Source organism: Panulirus ornatus, chromosome 12 (assembly GCF_036320965.1).
Source record: "Panulirus ornatus isolate Po-2019 chromosome 12, ASM3632096v1, whole genome shotgun sequence".
Taxonomy (NCBI): Eukaryota; Metazoa; Arthropoda; class Malacostraca; order Decapoda; family Palinuridae; genus Panulirus; species Panulirus ornatus.
Window position 1 is genome coordinate 6,262,835 of NC_092235.1, and position 9,143 is coordinate 6,271,977.

The 9,143-nt window shown below is 45.2% G+C and overlaps 1 non-coding gene across 1 annotated transcript; it reads right to left on the reverse strand.

The window, feature by feature from the left end:
• Nucleotides 1-3,011: 3,011 nt before the first annotated feature.
• On the reverse strand, nucleotides 3,012-3,084 carry TRNAK-CUU (transfer RNA lysine (anticodon CUU)). Its single transcript has one exon. It is a non-coding gene; the product is annotated as a tRNA-Lys (tRNA).
• Between the last annotated feature and the right edge of the window lie 6,059 nt (nucleotides 3,085-9,143).

Below are 9,143 nucleotides of genomic sequence, written 5' to 3' on the forward strand. Positions count from 1 at the left end.
CCAGCGTGACCACGTGGGGTTGTGACTGGTTGAGGTCAGCGTGACCACGTAGGGTTGTGACTGGTTGAGGCCAGCGTGACCACGTGGGGTTGTGACTGGTTGAGGCCAGCGTGACCACGTGGAGTTGTGACTGGTTGAGGCCAGCGTGACCACGTGAGGTTGTGACTGGTTGAGGCCAGCGTGACCACGTGGAGTTGTGACTGGTTGAGGTCAGCGTGACCACGTAGGGTTGTGACTGGTTGAGGCCAGCGTGACCACTTGGGGTTGTGACTGGTTGAGGCCAGCGTGACCACGTAAGGTTGTGACTGGTTGAGGCCAACGTGACCACGTGGGGTTGTGACTGGTTGAGGCCACCGTGACCACGTGGGGTTGTGACTGGTTGAGGTCAGCGTGACCACGTGGGGTTGTGACTGGTTGAGGCCACCGTGACCACGTGGGGTTGTGACTGGTTGAGGCCAACGTGACCACGTGGGGTTGTGACTGGTTGAGGCCAACGTGACCACGTGGGGTTGTGACTGGTTGAGGCCACCGTGACCACGTGGGGTTGTGACTGGTTGAGGCCACCGTGACCACGTGGGGTTGTGACTGGGGTGGTGATGTGTTGTGGTCGGCGTCCACAAGGTCGTTATCTTAGTATTTCAGGAACGGAGGAAGATCCACAGTGGACGTTTTACAAACACAATGTTGAATCATCACAACTTTTACCGAATCTGATTGAAATCAATGAATGAAATATGTCGAATATTAAGAAAAATAAGACAAAAGAAAAGTGATGCTTATCAATTCTTTAATTTTTCTTACGATCATGTGAAATAATTGCCAGATACCCCGTGCAGTGCTAACCCAGCGACCATACTTGACGGTTTTATTGTAGTACGATCCATTTTGGGGATGCCAGAGCCCAGGAAACTTCTCATATTCATCAAGTTAGGTTATCATTTCTCTCTGTCCCCCCACTCCGTGATCAAGATAAAACACATCGGATAACCAGAACAGCGCCAACACCCGTCCTGACTGACCACCAACCAGCTACTGAAACCTTTTGAGCACCAAAGTTGCTGACCCAAATTTTATATGGCGCTAGATTCTCTCACGAAAAGCGCTAAAAAAGCGTTAAACTTGCTAAAATGACGGCGAAAAAAATGCTCTTCGAATTATTTCTGCTCTTTGACGTGGCAAATGATTAATGACAGGTACGACTGACTGTTTTAACACTAAACTACTCACTATTATCCCAGATCTGCTAATTACCAATCCGCAGTCTCTTCGTCCTCGGTGACCTGGGGTTGTGGTGGTGGTCTATGTGAGGGTCCAGGCTGTGGTTGTGATAACTCGTATCTTTTCAATAACCCAGTGTTTTTCAGTACTTCCTCAGGCAGTTCATAATCATAACAGCAGTTTCCATTTTATCTTAGTCCATACTTGATAGTTAGTATTGCATTTAAGCTTTTGATAATCAATTTCGAAGCTTTCACTTCACGATGTTCATATAACTAAAGATTTCCTCCTGTTGCATCCTTGTACGAGGCTGTTTCAGTCCAGAGTGCTAGGGCGCCAGTGTTCCGCTTCCACAATACATGATGAAGCTTCCTCAACTGGAACTCAATGCGTGTGAGAAATTTTCGTTATCAGTAAACATCTTTGCTAATTCCAGTATTCCAGGCTTTATGGGTTGCAGATATTCACTTGTACTCAGTGATGACATTGACTGTAACACTTGGACATTATCTGGCAAACGTTGACGAAGCTGTTTCACCAACTCCACTACAAACTGTATGTATCTTCCTCGGATATCCTTTTCATCAGAAAGCTTACATTGTGCCATCTCCTTTTCAAACTCGTTCCTCAAGGACGCACGTGGGTTTAAGTAGTTCTCTATTGAATCTCCTTCATCTAATTTCTGCCTGGGATGAGAACCTTAGAACTTATGGAATCAATAAGTTGAATAAAGTCACTTAGCAGTTTGCTTGGATCCTGTACCTTAGCTTCAAATTTCTCATTTACACATTGAGCTTCTCTAAGAATATACTTCAGGAATATCAGGAAGGCATAGTTTTTCTTGGCACAAAACATCTCATAGAGGTTCTGAGATGTATAACACCTTTCATAATTTCTTGCCATTTCAATGTGAATCATAAGTTCAACCCACTGCTGCAGTATTATGACAACTGCTGATTCAATTGACAGCCATCGAGCCTGGCTTAGCTGTATAGATTTCATTGGAGCTTGACCATCACTGGCAGAGTGGGAGAACCAATTATAGGTTTCTCTGACGATAAAATCCAGGTTCCTAGGGAGGCTGCAGCATGAGACAACTAGCTGTAGAGAATGACACACACACACTTGATCAGGATCAGATGAGGAACTTCTAACTCGAGTGTATCATACACTCCACAGTTAACATCTGTCATCACAGAAGCATTGTCGGTGCTAATTGCAATAAGGTTTTGTAACTCCAACCCATTATTTTTAAAAGACTTCTTGATGGGATCACATATCCCATTAACATTACAGTCAGTCAGCTCAACCAGGTCCAGGAAAGTCATTATAATCTTATTCTTACTTTCAGAATAGAACTGGACAGCAATACCCAATAGTTTCGTTACAGTAATGTCATTACTCTCATCAGGTAAGAAGCTAAACTTCTGACTGCCCATATCACTTTTCAAGTTGCTGTTAAAATGCTGGGCAAACACATTGCGCACAACTGCACTACACTTCAACCTTTTTAACCTGAAATTCTTGCATCCTTTACTGTTTGCAAATCTTGCTTTGTACAGCTTACTGAGATGATGAATAACACGTAATGTACAATGTTCAGCAGTGAATAGTGACACATTTCCTTCAGTCTCCCGTGCATCATCACTCACTTTTTCAAACAGACTTCTGGTTTGTCTTTAAGTACTGAATGACTCTTCAGCTGCCTTTTGCTTAGCAGACTGGTTGATCTAGACGGGCGGTGGATGGTATGTTCAGAGGCTGTTTCACGTTACATCATAGAAAACTGTTACCGCCCAACGTGGGGCTCGAACCCACGACCCCGAGATTAAGAGTCTCGTGCTCTACCGACTGAGCTAGCCGGGCTTATATACAACCTTCTTCGTGTGAATATGTGTGTTTAAACGAGGTTAATAACTGCCATCATTAACCCCTAACAACGCTGTATTATCAGCAATAAAGTTCAATAACTCACCTGAGGTCACATGATAGATACATAAGGGGATCCGACCATGACCTTATCAACGTCCTGAGACCCCGGCTGATGTGTCAGGTTAGATAAGAGGCATAACATCCTCTCTGTCTGATGTTGTGAGAGTAAGACACTAATGGTTAGGAGGCAGCAAGTGTGTCTGGAGACACTCTCCTCTCTGTCTGATGTTGTGAGAGTAAGACACTAATGGTTGGGAGGCAGCAAGTGTGTCTGCAGACACTCTCCTCTCTGTCTGATGTTGTGAGAGTAAGACACTAATGGTTAGGAGGCAGCAAGTGTGTCTGGAGACACTCTCCTCTCTGTCTGATGTTGTGAGAGTAAGACACTAATGGTCAGGAGGCAGCAAGTGTGTCTGCAGACACTCTCCTCTCTGTCTGATGTGAGAGTAAGACACTAATGGTTGGGAGGCAGCAAGTGTGTCTGGGGACACTCTCCTCACTGTCTGATGTTGTGAGAGTAAGACACTAATGGTCAGGAGGCAGCAAGTGTGTCTGGAAAAGGTTAGTAGGTGGTGGGGCCAGGCCTGATGTGTTGATCAAGTAAAATATGTATCATAATGGTTGGTTGGTTGGCTGGTTAGTGAGGATTTAGGCCCAGAGTAGAATTTAAAGTCACTTCTGTATGGAGTAAGCTTTGGTGTATATAAATGGCTACCCCATGATCTTCTATACGGGTGATAATTATCTAAAACATCACAATCTTCGACTGAGCTGTTCAGATTGGTCTCTTGTAGACAAATAACGGATGGTCTATATAATACAAGCAACAGTGATAGTTGTGCTTACTTATTCTTAAGACCTCTACAATTCCACTGAATGATATTGAATGCGTTGGTTTAAGACTTCTTTAGCCGGCCAGTTTTGTGAACCCTTTTTTTTTTCTTAAATTGGGCGAGTCCCCAGGGGAACGGGATCGGCTCCTGATAGTGGGCACGGTATTGTCGTCCAGTGATTCCACCGAGGAAGACTTCATCATGGAGGAAGACCTACTCGTTGGAGCCACAGGAACGACGACCTGCCACACAGTTTCTTTTGTAACTTCATCTTGTCCTCACATTGTTGGGGCAAACAGAGCAGCAGGTGGCTCTTGAGTACGAGTCTTTGTGGGTATTATCGTCAGAGTCAGTGTCAGTGTCGCTCTGATTCGTTATAGATTCATCGGGAGTGATGGGTCGTGGTTGGTTCAGCAGTTCCCGTGGCAATTGTGACCATGACCAGCTTACATTTCAATGCCATAGCATAGGACTCATTGTGTTAGGGAGTCTGGTGAGTCTCCTTCACCCTCTTCCTTGCTTCATCATATGAAATGTTCTCCTTTGCCTTAACTGGCCAGACTTCTTCTCAAACTTGTACCGAGGACATTCTCGGTACGAGCTTGGGTGGTTGCCTCCCCCCACAGTTAACGCACAGTACCACCTTGGCTGTACAATGGTCAGCAACATGCTCCACGCTGGCACACTTTCCACATCGAGATGAAAAAGTACAAGACTTTTTACTATGATCAAACCTTTGGCATTTAAAACATGGCAAGATGTTCGGTATGTAAGGTCTCACAGCTACCTAACATAACCTACGGCAATATCCTTTGGCAATTTGGATCTCCGAAAGTTAGAGTGATCAGGTGGGTTGTACGTGGCTCGCCGTCAATAAGTTTTGTGATAAGTCGAGCAGCGATCACTTCCTCGTCTGCAAGTTCATTCACTATGTCGTCCTCACTCATGCCCATGACGTCAGGACAGAAGATTACTCCTCTGCATGAGTTTATGGTCACTGGAATGGAAGCCACAACATCGCAAAAATGAATTCTTTTCAGCTTTAGTAAGTCTGCCACTTGATTTGATGACTTAACTTTAACAAGAACGTCACCACTAGCCAGTTTCCTTACCATCTCAACAGCACCAGCCTGGCTGTCAATCACTTTCTTGATGAGGAAGGGTTGAGGGAAGCGTTGAACCGGTCGCATATATCATCACAAATTCAGCATTTTTGGACTTTATGTCCATCGTGGGTCGGTCACCACCACTACCCCCTAGTGGTTGGCTTACTGGAGTCCATACCGGTGGGGCTAGACCCCAGATCCTGGGGTGGCATACCGCCCCACACAAAAGGTACTTGTAACACCTTACATCTTCTCTAAGACAATATACGAGGCAGCTGATCAGACAGACAAGCGCCCCACAGTAGGGCCGGCTGGACGTACCAAGCTGGGTGGAGTTCTCCTGCTGTCATCACCTCTCACTTGGTCGCACAATTGTGTCCAAACAACCTTCGTGAGATGTACCAGTGGTCCAGCAACACCAGAAATACCAGTCAACAACCACTTGTCTGTAAACACAAAAAGAGAAGAGTAAACAGAAAATAAACACAAATGAAATTTAGGGAAGGAAATGGAGGAATGCTTCACTAAGCTAAAGAGCTAAGCTAAGCCTTAAAAAAAAACGGTAAATAAGGGAACCCCTCTTTTACCAATTCTGCAGGGAATACTGTCACTTATGAATGATGATAGAAAACTCCTTTCCAAGGAAGGGGGGGGGGGAGGAGAGGGGGGGAGAGCAAGAGATGTTAGAGGAAGTGAATTTTAGAGAGGAAAAGGGCCGGGACTTAACCTAGCTTGCATCGGAATAATAGGATAACTAGAACAGAGTTGATGTGTGGAGGGCGAGGGAATTTTTTCTATTTCATTTTAGGATATAGGAGGAGATGGATCGTATCTCTGCCAGATAGAAACTGATTTTGTCTAGACGTTCCCTACACGGACTTAGCAGCAAGATCTATAGTAGTTTTTAGTTTTCAATATATGGGCACTGGATGTTGTTCAGGATGGATATTGAACATGTTATCTGGTTGATCTATTCCCAGGAGATTGTTGAAGTAATCGATGTATTTGAAATCACTCTACTTGTCCTTCAGAAAATTTCCTCCAATAGATGTTTAGTGGAGGCATTCGTGCTCTCCTATGAAGTTCTGTGTTCCTGATGAACTCGTGCCATTTGATGTTACAAACCCAACGTAGAGCTTTATTCTGAATTATATGGAGCGCACGGATGTTGGATTTGGCTCCGACTTCGAGAGCTGAAGGGGCATAAGTGATAAGTGGTCGTATTACTGCTTTGTAGAGGTGCAATTTGGTTTTGAATTGCGCCTCTCTGAATCTATACAATTTCGCGAGCTCCGCTCTCGCAATAGCTGCTCTACACTGTATATGTCGGTTCATTCTCAGGTGTACATCATAGTTTAGGCCCAGGACAGTGTTGCTATTTGAGATGGGAATGGGTAAATGACGGTGTATACGGGAGTGTAGGTAGACATTACTTATGTTGTATCTCTGACGTACATTAAAGTAAGATATGTTGGATTTGGCAGGATTTGACTTAATCCTCCATTTCAACTCCAAAGCGAAACGTGGTCAGTTTCCTGTTGGGTTCTATTGATTAAGTGTGTGAGGGTTCTGGCTCTGATTAGCTGTGTGACATCATCTGCATATTGGAGAGTGATGGAGTCCAGGTGTATAGGATTGGGAAGATCATTTGTGTAGAGTGTGTAGAGAGTGGGGGCCAGTACGGAGCCTTGGGGTACACCGGCATTAAGGAAGAAGTAGTTTGAGTAAATGTTTCTGTATTTGATTCGGGTTTTTCTGTTGCTAAGATAGTTAGAGAGAAGCTTAATGGTGGGTCGTGGGAGTTGGAATTGGGTGCTTAGTTTGTACCTCAATCCATCGTGCCAAAAGGTGTCAAAGACTTTTTCAACATCATTTGTGATGAGTGCAGTCATTTTGTGTGTCCGCGTGTTGTTTTTAATGTAGTTAGTGATTATGTTGACTTCATCTTGTATGATGTTGACGATAGCCAAACTGTTTGTGTGAGAGTAGGTTGTTGTTTGTTAGGTGTTGTCTAAGTCTGTTGTTTAAGATTCTTTCAAATGTCTTCCCAATGGACTCAAGTAGGCTGATGGGTCAGTAGATCACTGGATCTCTGTTGGATTTGTTGGGTTTTGGTATCATTGTGGTTGTTGCTGTTTTGAAGGCCGCGTAAAAATAGCCAGAGGCTAGTGCCACGTTGAAGAGGAAGGTGATGGCTCTAATAGTGTTGTTAGGGAGATGTGTAAGTAGCTGGTAACCAACGCCTGAATTACCTGGGGATACTTTGAGCGATTTTAGAGGGAGGAATTTGACCTCGCTCGATCTTATGGGAGTTGTGAGAAGGTGGTCGTGTGAAAGCGATTGGTCATACGCAAAAGGGTGGGGATGGTGGGGGGTGGGGGGTGGGTTGGGGGATGGATTTGGGGGGATGGGGGATGGGGGGATGGGGGATGGGGGGATGGGGGGAGTTGAGGGTGAAAGATACCTTCCCAGTGTTTTTGAAAAATGCTCGCGATGTCTTGTGCGTTATGGTGTAGAGTGTTGTCGTCATATGGCCGATTGAAGTCTGTTTTTGGTATTCCTTTGAGTTTCCGGGTTCTGCTCCAAAATTCTTGAGATTTAATTCGGTGTTGTTCTGTTGTGGTGATGAGAGATTTCCAGTGTCTATTGTGGTCTTCTAGAAGGCTGTTGAGTGTGTGGTTTTGTTGTGATGTGAGGTCCCACCTTACTAGGCCCAAACGATGTTTGTTATGCTCAAAGCGTCGACGGTAGCACGAGAGGAGTCTTGTTGTTTTGGGAGAAAGGAAGAAGGAGTATCTTGAGGTAAATGAAGATGTTGGGATAGAGGCGTCAGCTGCCTGTGTGATTGTTTCATGTATATGTTCTATTTCTGTGTCTATTAGTGTTATTGGGTGGTTTTCGTAGTTTGTGGTGTAAGTGCAGTTGGAGAGAGTGTCTTTGAAGCTCTCCCAGTTGTGCTCTTCTGTAGTGGTAGTGTGAGGGTGATGGGACGAGGATAGGGTTAGACGAGAGATGAAGAAAGATAGGGATGTGGTCGGAACCACACAGTGGTCCTGGAGACAAGAAATTATGAAGATAATAACTGGCTCTGTTGGAGAAGACAAGGTCAGGTCTGCCTTTTCCTCCTGGGCCAGTGAAGACGGTGTGGAAGTAAGGTCCTAGGAAGTTAAGACGTTTGTAAGAGTATAAATTGAATAAGTCATCACCATGAGAATTGTTTCTGTTGAGGTGGAAGGTTCTGTGTTGGACGTTGAGGTTAGCTAGAAGGTAGACTGGGATATGTGTGTGATTGAATACTGTGTAGAGATCAAGGCGTGGAATGGAAGTGTTGGGTCGAGAGTATGTAGTGCAGAAGATAATGAAGCCATGTATTGTGTTTATCTTAACTGCTAGAAAGTGTTCGTATTGCCATGAGGTGACGAGGTATTCGTGTTCGATGGTGTTGCGTATGAGAATGGCGACTCCCTCGTGTCTACTGTCTGGAGACTGTCGTGATGTATACCCGCAATGTCTAATTTTGTATCCGTTGGTGATACATGTGATGTTAAGTATCACAACATCGGGTTTTTTCTCTTCGAAGAGAGTGGCAACCAGATGACGGCCATTGTGATAGCTGCGCACGTTAAACTGTAAGATTTTTAGCATTTTACGACTTGTGGAAGTTTACTGGCCTTCTGTGTCTGTTGTCGATGAAGGCCGTTGACGAACCGTTTGAGTGTTCCACGTGTATCATGTTTCTAGTCTTGGGTCAGGATATATCTGTTTGGGTTGTCTGGTGTGTCGGCAGGGTCAGGTGCTGGGGCTCCTCTGGCAGGGTTAGGCGCGGGACGGAGGGAGGGGTAGATGGGATGGGGGGATGTGTGAGTGGAGGTTCTTCGGGAACTGTCGTGGTGGTGGAAGTTGGGACGGTGGGGGTGGGAGAGGAATCAGTATTTGGAGAGACAGTAGGATTGTTGGTGTTGGGTTGGGGGGTTGTGGATGGAGTTGTGTTAGAGGGTGCGGAGGGGGTATTGGAAGTTGGGAGGGTGACAGGTTGAGTTGTTGGGGGAGAGTT